Source organism: Lontra canadensis, unplaced genomic scaffold (genome assembly GCF_010015895.1).
Source record: "Lontra canadensis isolate GAN:19392208 unplaced genomic scaffold, GSC_riverotter_1.0 scaffold10, whole genome shotgun sequence".
NCBI classification, from domain to species: Eukaryota; Metazoa; Chordata; class Mammalia; order Carnivora; family Mustelidae; genus Lontra; species Lontra canadensis.
Genome location: NW_022631004.1, coordinates 24,953,808 through 24,964,294, shown reverse-complemented (window position 1 = coordinate 24,964,294; position 10,487 = coordinate 24,953,808).

Sequence of the window (10,487 nt, the reverse complement as noted above, 5' to 3'; positions counted from 1 at the left end):
TCAAGGAGCACTGGAAAATGTAATTGCAACACAGAGTTCTGGAATCCAGGGCAGAAACGTTTGGCATTGGGGGTAATTTACACCCATAATGTAATTAAACAGGAGGCAATTTGCATTCAGATTTGCACATTACAGTATTTTTTTCTTATTATAAAAATAAAAAAAAACTCTGGCAAGCACAGAAGGTTTTTGAGTGTTCTGACAATTAATATTTTAGACAAATGGCATTGGGAAAAAGGACTTTCTAATCCTTTTCTGGAGGCTTAGCAGTTTGCCAAGAAAATAATAAGCTGTCTGTCGGATATTTTAATAAAGAAGCATGCTGTGATAAATAACTGTTTTCACCCCACATTATTTTTGCTCAAATGTATTTATAAGCTTCCTCTGATTCTCACCTATTCATAGGATCTGCCTATAAATAAAGATTTGAAAGGCATAAACCTAAATACTCAAAATGGATAAAAATCCAAATGTTACATTAGCAAGGAAATTAGGATTTAGGGTTATTGAAAAAAAAATTTCATTGATTATACGCAACACCTGTATTGTGGTGAAAAGACACTGGATTTGTATGATGTCCTTTTCATTACACCACCTCAAAGACCTCAGTCAGGAATTCTGTTCTGTTTTGGTTTCCTGTTTTAAAAAAGAAAATAATGGGCACTTGGGTGGCTCAGTCATTAAGCATCTGTCTGCCTCCAGCCCAGGTCATGATCCTGGAGTCCCCAGATGGAGTCCTGCATTAGGCTCCCTGCTCGGTGGGGAGTCTGCTTCTCCCTCTGACCCTACCCCTTCTCATGCTCTCTCTCTTTCTTTCAAATAAATAAATAAAATCTTTAATAATAGTAATAATAATATTAAAAAAGAAAATAGTATCATCTCACTTAGCTGATGTGAATATTAAGTAAGATATTTACAGAAATATGACCAGCATACAACTGGAGCTTAATGAATGCTTATCAAGTTGTTAAAGCCTAAATATGGAGAAAAGGCTATATTGAACACTGCTCTAAGATAACTCTGTGAGAGCATACTGGTATTATCCCCACCTTAGTACAGATAAAGAAACTAATGAATAAAAGGTATTGGTGGCTCTGTCTAAATCAGCACAGCTGGGAATTGGTGAAGGTAGTATTTGAACTCAGGGATCCAGATTCTCTAGGGGTGTGTGTGTGTGTGTTTAAGGGTTCCAGAAGTAGTGGTTTATTGACCAGGCCTGCTTCCTCAGCCTGACAACTACACACTTGTGGGGCTAAGGGGAACCCTGGTGAACCCTGGTAAAAAGTGATCCTTCGGGGTCCAAGGTCATGGGGGCAGGCAAAGAAGGGGGTCGTGCCCACTTGTTGACAGACAGTTCCTGGGAGGCATGTACCAGGCTATTGTAACTCTTCCCATGAAAAGATTACCTCTCCTGTACCTAAACTGATGGAACTTCTGATCTGTGCTTTTCTTGATACATCATTGGTGGCCCTGAGATAAAAGATTTGATTGGTGGAGCACTTGGCTGGCTTCGTTGGAAGAACATGCAACTTTTCATCTCCAAAGGTCATGAGTTCGAGCCCCACACTGGGTGTAGAGATTACTTAAATAAATGAAAACTCTAAGTAAAAAGATCTGATTTGTAAAGAAGATGTGCTATATATATATACATATATATACCACTTATGTGTTTGTGTTTGTGTGTGTGTGTGTGTTGTATATATGTGTGCATTCGTGTATGTATATACACACACAATGCAATATTGCTCAGCCATAAAAAAAAAAAAGATGAAATCTTGCCATTTGCAACAACATGGATGGGGCTAGAGATTATAATGCTAAACAAAATAAGTCAGTCAGAGAAAGGAATACCATATGATTTCACTCATATATGGAATTTAAGAAACAAAACAAATGAGCAAAAATAAAGAGAGACAGAGGGACAAACCAAGAAACAGACTCTTAATGAGAGAGAAAAAACTGATGGTTACCAGAGGGGAAGTATGTAGGGGAAAGGTGAATTAGGTATGGGGATGAAGGAGGGCACTTGTGATGAGCACAGGTGTTGGGAGGAAGTACTGAATCACTGTATTGTACATCAGAAACTAATATAACACTCTATGTTAACTATACTGGAATTAAGATAAAAACTTAATTAAAAAGATATGATTTATATTAAAGGCTAAATGTATATTCACAAAATTACGTAACAACATATAGCTTCTAAAACTGGTAATGAGAAATGAAAGTCAAAAAGAAAGCAAAGTGAGAGTAATCAGTTCTGTATGATTTATTATGTGTATTACCCTAATCAGGCAACTTTCTCTTTCTGTCATGTCTGTAAGCAAGAAAATTTAATGGGAGAGTGGGAGGGATGTCTTGTTAAACACATTCACATACTCAATCATTTGGGAAAATAATTTTTTCTGTTATCTTGACATTGAACTATGTGCCTGAAATCAAACACCCAACAACATTCTGATTAAATGGATTTATGATCATCTTGATTCTTTTTTAGTGCCAAACCTGGTGAGCTAAAGCACATCAAGGACTTCCCTTTTACCCAGGGCAAAATCTTGCCTCTCTGACAAATCTTTAAACTCTTGATGGAAGGTTATGTGATCTACTTGTCTTGAATCTTTCCTAGCACATGGGGAGCGTCTACCCCATGTCCGCTGCTCTACCAAGCACTTCGGAGGTGATGTTAATCATCATTATAATAATAGTAATAATAATGCCATTTATTGAAAACAAATAAATTATTATTTATTAAGAACTCTAAATACACTATTTTATTTAGTCTTCAAACCACTCTATGAAATAGCTAACAGTATTATCACTGCTTTACAAATGAAGAAGCCTGACATGGCTATTGGTCTAATAGGTGTTTTATGGGTCATATAGAGTAGGGCCTTCGCTACTAGACAAGAAAGCTCAAACACCTGGAAGATTCTTCACTTAGTTACCTCACAGACACCCCAGACTCAATGTGTACTGTGCGGTCCAACTTCTCCTTACCCTTAAACCTGGTTTTCCTCCCATACTTAATATCATGCGGATTGTGTTAGACTGAATAATGGCCCCTCACCATATACGTCCACGTCCTGGTCCCTGCTCCTGTGATTACTTTACCTTACATGGCAAAAGAGACTCTGCCAATGTGGTTAACTTAGGGATCCTATTATGGACTGAACTTGTCCTCGTAAAATTGATATGTCGAAGCTCTAACCCCAAGTACCTCAGACTATGACATCTTTCAAGACAGGGCCTTTAAGTTGTAATTAAGTTAAAATAAATGGGGTTGTTAGATGGGACCCTAATCCAATCTGACTGGTGTCCTTGTAAGAAGGGAAGATGAAGACTCATAAAAGAGACACCAGACACTGGACATGTGCACACACAGAGGGAAGGCCATGTGAGGACACAGGAAGAAGGCAGCCATCTGCAAGCTGACGAGAGAGACCTCCGATGTCAACACTTCAGTCTCACGCTTCCAGCCTCCAGAACTATGAGAAAATAAGTTTCTGTTGTTTAAGCCAACCAGTCTGTGGTTTCTGTTATGGCAGACCTAACAAACTAGAACAACTCCTAAAATAGGGAGATTATCTGGGAGGGGCATGGCGGTGAGGGGTTATAATCACAAAGGTCTTATAAGAAGAAGACAGAAGGGTCAGAGTGTGAGAAGAAGGAAATGTGAGATGGAGCAGAGGTCAGAGAAGAGAAAAGATGCATCACTGCTGGTTTTGAAAATAGAGGAAGGAGCCATGTGTCAGGGAATGCAGACAGTCTCTAAAACCTGGGAAAGACAAGGAAATAGACTCTCCACTAGAGCTTCCAGAAGGAACACAGCTGGGGCAATCCCTTGATTTTAGCCCACTGAGACTGATTTTAGACTTCTGACCTCCAGAACTGTAAGATAATAAATCTGTGTTCTTTTCAGTCACCAAGTTTGTAGCAATTTGTTACAGCAGCCATGGGGAACAAATACAGTGAATGACATCACCATTCACTTGTTCCTCCAAATTCTGTCCTCTCTCTTGCAGTCCCTGCCGCTCCTTACCCATCCTTCTGGATTCACATCTTCCAACAGTCTCATCTGGATTATTGCCATAGCCTCCAAAAGGTTTTCCCTGCCTTTTCAACCTCTGAACAACTCTGCTTCCTTCTGCCAATGTAATTTTCCTTTTTAAAAAAATATATATATTTTATTTATTTATTTATTTATTTATTTATTTATTTATTTGAGAGAGAACGCACACACACACACAAGCAGGGTGTTGGGGGTCAGGGGGAAGGAGCAGAGGCCAGGGGAGAAGCAGACTCCTCACCAAGCAGTGAGCCAGACGTGGGGCTCAATTCCAGGACCCTTGAGACCATGACCTGAGCCCAAGGCAGACCCTTAACCAACTGAGCCACAGAGGCACCCCTCAATGGGATTTTTCTAAAATTTTTCTTTAATGTTTTAACTGCCTTATGATCAGCTATGAGGTAAATGCAAAGGCCCTGTTATGGCATAGGAAGCTTTCCATGGTCTCTTCTCCACATCCACATCCAACCTAGGCTACATGTCTCCTATCTCATCAACCTTGGCTGCGGGCCATCTTCCTATCCCAGGCTACGTGTTCCCCTCTCTCCAGCTGGAATGGTATGTCCTTCTCTCTCCAGCCCATGCTACATGGTCCCATCTCTCTATTCCTGGCAACAGACACTCCTCTTTAGCCCGGAGCTATGTGGTTCCCCTTACTCTAGTCACTGGCATCTCTCTGAGCACCCTGTGCTTGCCCTCACATTGATGTCTTTGGTTGTTTTTCTCCTTTCTTCACCTGGTCACCTCTTACTTATACTTCAAAGCTTACCTCAGGTGTCACCTCCTCCAGAAAGCTCTCCCTGAGGCTTTCCACCTTTATCACCAGTTGGTTTAATTGTTCATCCTCCATGCTCCCATAATACACCCTTTATCTGTAACATAGCAGAGCTAGTGGCCCCATACTTCCCCCACAGTAGAAAGATGTAGAAAGAAGAAAGAAGATTTCTTTCTTCCAGGCTGGAATTGTATCTGTCATAAAATTCCCCGGTGTCCAGTACAATGCCTGATATTGAAGAAACCAGTGTTGAAAGAAAGTCGTAGGACAAGAGGTAGAACCTCATTTACTTATTCATGCAACAGATATTCATTGGGGACTCACTATCTGTAAAACATTGGGAGATGCACAAATAATGTGTAAGACTTGATATCTGCTACTTAGAATTATTAAATTTAGTCAGTGTTGAGAGGTTATTTAAATGTCCAGCAGGTGGTAGCACCTGACTAGACCATAAACACTGAGCTTCAGCCTGAGAGGAAGCATTCATACCTGAAAACAATGGAAAGGATTTGGAGAACTGGAGTTTCACTAGAACCAGATCATGGGAGCCCAAAGGAGACTGGCAAGCCAGAAGCACAAAGCTCTCATTAAAGTGATGTGGGATCTTCAATAAACACCTCATGGCTTCATCATGACACGAACATGCCTCTTGTTCAAGAAGGTAGTCCTGTGTCACTCTTTGGAGTTTCCAAGGAGGCATCAAATTTCCAAGGCACATTGAATCTGACTGAAGGAAAGGATCATGTAGGCTAACAGGGGACAAGAAAAAAACAGCAAATTGTATTAAATGACTCACAGTGGCTAAGGAAGAATTTTCATCATTAGGCATTCACTTCCTAATAATTTTATGTAATCCAAATCCAGAAGCGGACTGTTAATGACTAATACAGGATACATGCTGTTTCTTTTCAAGGTCAACTTTTGTTCAGGAAAAATGAGAAACAATTCTCTTCCTTGACCCTATCTGATAAAGCAGAAGCCAAGCAGATTTATATAAATGAAAATAGGGTGAGTCAGAGCACTTTATCCCATAAATAACGAAAATGGATTAAGGTTGACTTGTCTCTAGGCAACCTATATAAATACAGTCACATAACCCTGATTTTTGTATATAAAATAGATGATCAAGAGATTCACTTAAAATTATTCATGGCTATCTCTTCTTGTTTTAATAGATTTTAAAAGCTGCTTCCTCGCCAGCCATCCCGTTGTAAACCTTCACTGATGAAGACTGTGGGCCAAGTGATTCCTTCTGCCACGACTCAAGTGCTCATTATTGGATCTCTCAAAGTAAATTTAGGTTAAAGAGTGATATTTACAAAAAATTGTGACTACAGAATGATTTTTTCTTTTTAACTTGAATGCATATAAATATATATTAGTAAATGAATGATAATGATGATAAATTAATGTATAGTATGAATTAAAATCTCTTAGAAACTAATCCAAAAGTGCATGTAAAGATGAATGATAGATATCGGATAAAATAATAGATCAAATGATTAGGGACATTATCCATGGATCACGGACTAGAATGAAATAGATGTCCTTCAGATTATGTGGAAAATTAACCAAGACGGGGAAAAAAATAACAAAGACAAGTAATTCATAAGTTTTCATTTTTAATATCTTTAATACAGTCACAAACCAAGAAATAATGTTCATCTGGGAAAATATGGAAATATTTTATTTTTATATAAATAGGAAAAAAGTCTGCAAAAGAATGTATAGTGTGTGTCCTAGATTTTCATAACATGATCTGACAGTTACACCATAGGTTTTAAATGAGATTCTCGAGATGGACTGCGTGGCCTTCAAGTCTATGTGACTTCGTGGTGACGGCCATCCTCCCTCCAGAGTCTGACATTCCTGGATCCATATCTCAATTCCATGATTGCCTAGCTGTGTGTGGTGCTTAGCCTCTTGGTGCCTACATGCTCAGTTGCTTTTTCTACAAAATGGAGATAATAATAGCATCACCTGGGGCACTGGGGTGGCTCAGTGGGTTGAGCATCCAACTCTTGATTTCGGCTCAGGTTAGGATCTCAGGGTCCTGGGATCGAGGCCCCTGTGGGGCTCTGCACTCAGCAGGGAATCTGCTTGGGATTCTCTCTTTCTGCCTCTGCTCCTCCCCCCTACTCTCTCTCTCAAATGAATACATAAATCTTTAAAAAATAATAAATAATTACATCACCACGCAGGGTTGTTGTGATAGTTAAATGAGATAATCCAATGAAGTCTTGGCACAGTGCTCAGCACCTAGTAAGCACTCAAAAATACCAGTTATTGAGACTACTAATACCTGCCTATTTTTAATTTTTTCATACCGATGGAGCCTGGATTGGACATACTAAGAACATTTAAGGTTTTTGTTTTTGTTTTTGTTTTTTAATGTTAGCACCAGTATCAAAAATTCTGAATTCTGGTCCTGGCCCCACCACTTACCAGATGTGTGACCTTGGGCAAATCTCTTAATGGATCCCACCAACTATAAAATTGGAAAATTCAGGTTCTACCTTATTTACACACACATACACACACACACATAAACACACACCTGCCCCCACCCCTTGCTCATTCCAGATGAGATAACAAAGTTTTGTTTTGCTTCTTTTATGTAAAACGTTATTCACACGTAAAATCTGATGGTGGTGATGATGATGATGGCGGCTCTGGGATTGAGAGCACCATTAAGTGTAAAAGAATATAATACTCAGGTCTGACTAGGCCAGATTATGGGGCACCACTCTGACTGTCAAATAACCACCTTCAACTTCATGATGGCACTCCTCTCTATCAGCAAGGAGAAAGAAAGGCAGACAGAAAGAAAGAGAGAGAAATTAATACTCAGACCCATTAGATATTCCTGATCTGTTATCATTACTATTATATTGTCATTATTATGTTATCATTCTTGATCTATAAGGCCCATAAAAGTGCTGGGGAGTTTTTTAAGAGGAAATTAAAAATCAAATAGTTGACAAGAAGCCAAGCTGCCTGGCATACAATATAGCATTCCTTCCTCTAAGATGCCAAATTACATATTCAGACATTTATTTGACAAAGCAGGGTAGGGAATTATATAACAGAAAGATCCCATTGATGTTTAAACTATAGGGAAGAAGATGGCAGAAAATACTTAAATTGTTTCTCTGCAATTTGTAGATTTCTCTACTTAAGTTTTTGTTAACTTTAACCCAAAAAGGTGAGTGAAAGTATTCTAAAATATATGTGCTCTTGGCAACTGCAGTTAAAAAAAATAGATATAGGGGCACCTGGGTGGCTCAGTGGTAAAAGCCTCTGCCTTCGGCTCAGGTCATGATCCCAGGGTCCTGGGATCGAGCCCCACATCGGGCTCTCTGCTTAGTGGGGAGCCTGCTTCCTCCTCTCTCTGTGCCTGCCTCTCTGCCTACTTGTGATCTCTGTCAAATAAATAAGTAAAATCTTTAAAAAAAAAAAAAAAAGAAATAGATATGATAGTGTGCCTATTTTCTGAGGATTGTGAAAGAAGACTGCTTTGGAATCACAGAGATCGTGAGGTAAGAACCAGTCCTGGGCTGACGAGACTTCATTGTTAGGTGGGGCATCTTTCTGACTTTGTTTTATATCCCTAGGTTCAGCTCTGCTCAGAAATTTGGTCCAAAGATAATAGATCATTGATCTGCTCTAGTTTTACAAAGCTCATTTTAATTAAGAGTTTCTAATAAAAGAATTATGTCTCTTGCTAAGGCCTGGGTAAGCTTGGGATTAAAATATGTCATAAATATTACATGGCTGTCCTGATGCAAAGTTACGTGCAATGCAGGGTTTGAAAAATTCAAGTGCATGGCATCCACTTTACAAGTAAAGCCAATATGTCAAATTAAAAAAATTGCTGGAAATTAATACAGTAGTTATCTTTTGCATCTATTGGGCTTTATTTTTAGAATCACTTTTAGCAAGAGTAACTTAAATACTTTTTAAAAATTCTATGTCCTCCTCCTCTGGCTTCCACAGGACTGATTCTGGGTGGTGGGGTGAAGGCATTACACAGCAAAAAACTCAGCAATCTACCTTAAAGTCAAAGCTAAACCTTTCCCCCATAAAACATGAAATTTCTAAATACAGAATTTTGAAGCTGATTAAGCTTATATTTGGAACAATAGAAAGATGTAAAGTATTTTTTAAATTTTTTTAATGCTTCAATTAACTCTCCATAAAAACAGTCACTGACAGAAATAGAAGGCAATATTTAACGAATAACAATATTTGGCAATGGAAGCAAACACCATTTCAGGGTCTAATGTTAGAAAAAGGACACCGTGGTTCGGTCAATTTGTTTTAATTAAAGACAATAGGGGCATGTACATCCCATTTTCCTAACAAGAAACAGCTTTTTCCCCTGAGGATATTTTTATTTTGCTTTCAACATCTGAAATAAAAAAGACCAAAGTCAAAGCTGCTTCTAAAGTTTGACATCCCAAGGCTAAAGTAGAAAGAATTATTACAGTTCTCATTTTCTTTATGTCCTCACTCCAGGGTACTCAGTCAGGACCTTCCTACACCAACAATGCCTTAAATAATTATAAAAGGACAATTTTTAAACAATTATTTGTCACTACTTCTAGAATCAGATCCCAGGCAAAATGATCAAGTTCAAGACATCACAGTAGGTTGGAAGAAAGTACGGATTATTTTATTAATCTTAGATAGATTCAGCCTACCAATCTGACAGTAGTATCCTCCATCTAGAGCATCTTGCTTGCTCCTTCATTCCCATAGCCCATCCTCCTTTCATTTTTGTGTATCAAAAAGTATTCTTTTAAATGGAAAAGAAATATGGAAAGAAGGAAGAAAATACTCCTCATTTTTTCTAACCTTATTTTTTGAGTCAGTGAATAAATGCTTTATGCAAAGGGTATTTCTCCCATTATCAGTAGATAAGCCCTCAGGATAGATATCTCTTAACTACAAAGTTAATCTTTGCACTTTACTTACTGAAGGAACACATAGCCTGCTCTGTATATCCCTATGAAGTGATTAAAAACACACTGTAGTTTATGGTACAACAATCTAGAGACAATTTAATTAAAAATGTCTTACATCCAAATCATATCTGTAACTTCCCTATTTAGGATAAATTCTGAAAGTATCACAGTCAAACTCAACAGTGTTGCAAATTCAGATAAATCCTCATGGGTTTTTTTCTCTCTTGTTAATATTTTCAGAAGAGTCCATAGCCTTAGTGTCATTAGGGTAAAAAATGCAAAACTGTATTTTTTTTCTATGGAAAATTGAGGATGGTAAATGTTCTTTAAAAATGAGACAAAGACGGAAAAATGAATGCTATGGCTTTCTTTAATAAGTTTCTATACTAAATTCATTGATGAGCATAACCTTCAAGTCACCTTCAGAAAGAGTGAATAAAGTAAAAAGTTTAATATAAAATAAAACATCTCAGTCAGTCTGAAATTGGACCAATCATTTTTTAAGCCATGGGAACTCTTCTCCCTGAATGAGGTGCCTGATATAATTCTCTGGGTTATCCTATTGTGACCAGACTGAACAATACTTCATGTGATACCAAAGTTACAATTATAAGCTATAGTCACTAACTGAATTTAGCCTGAGTAATCGGCCAGTATTTTGTTTGTACGCAATGCT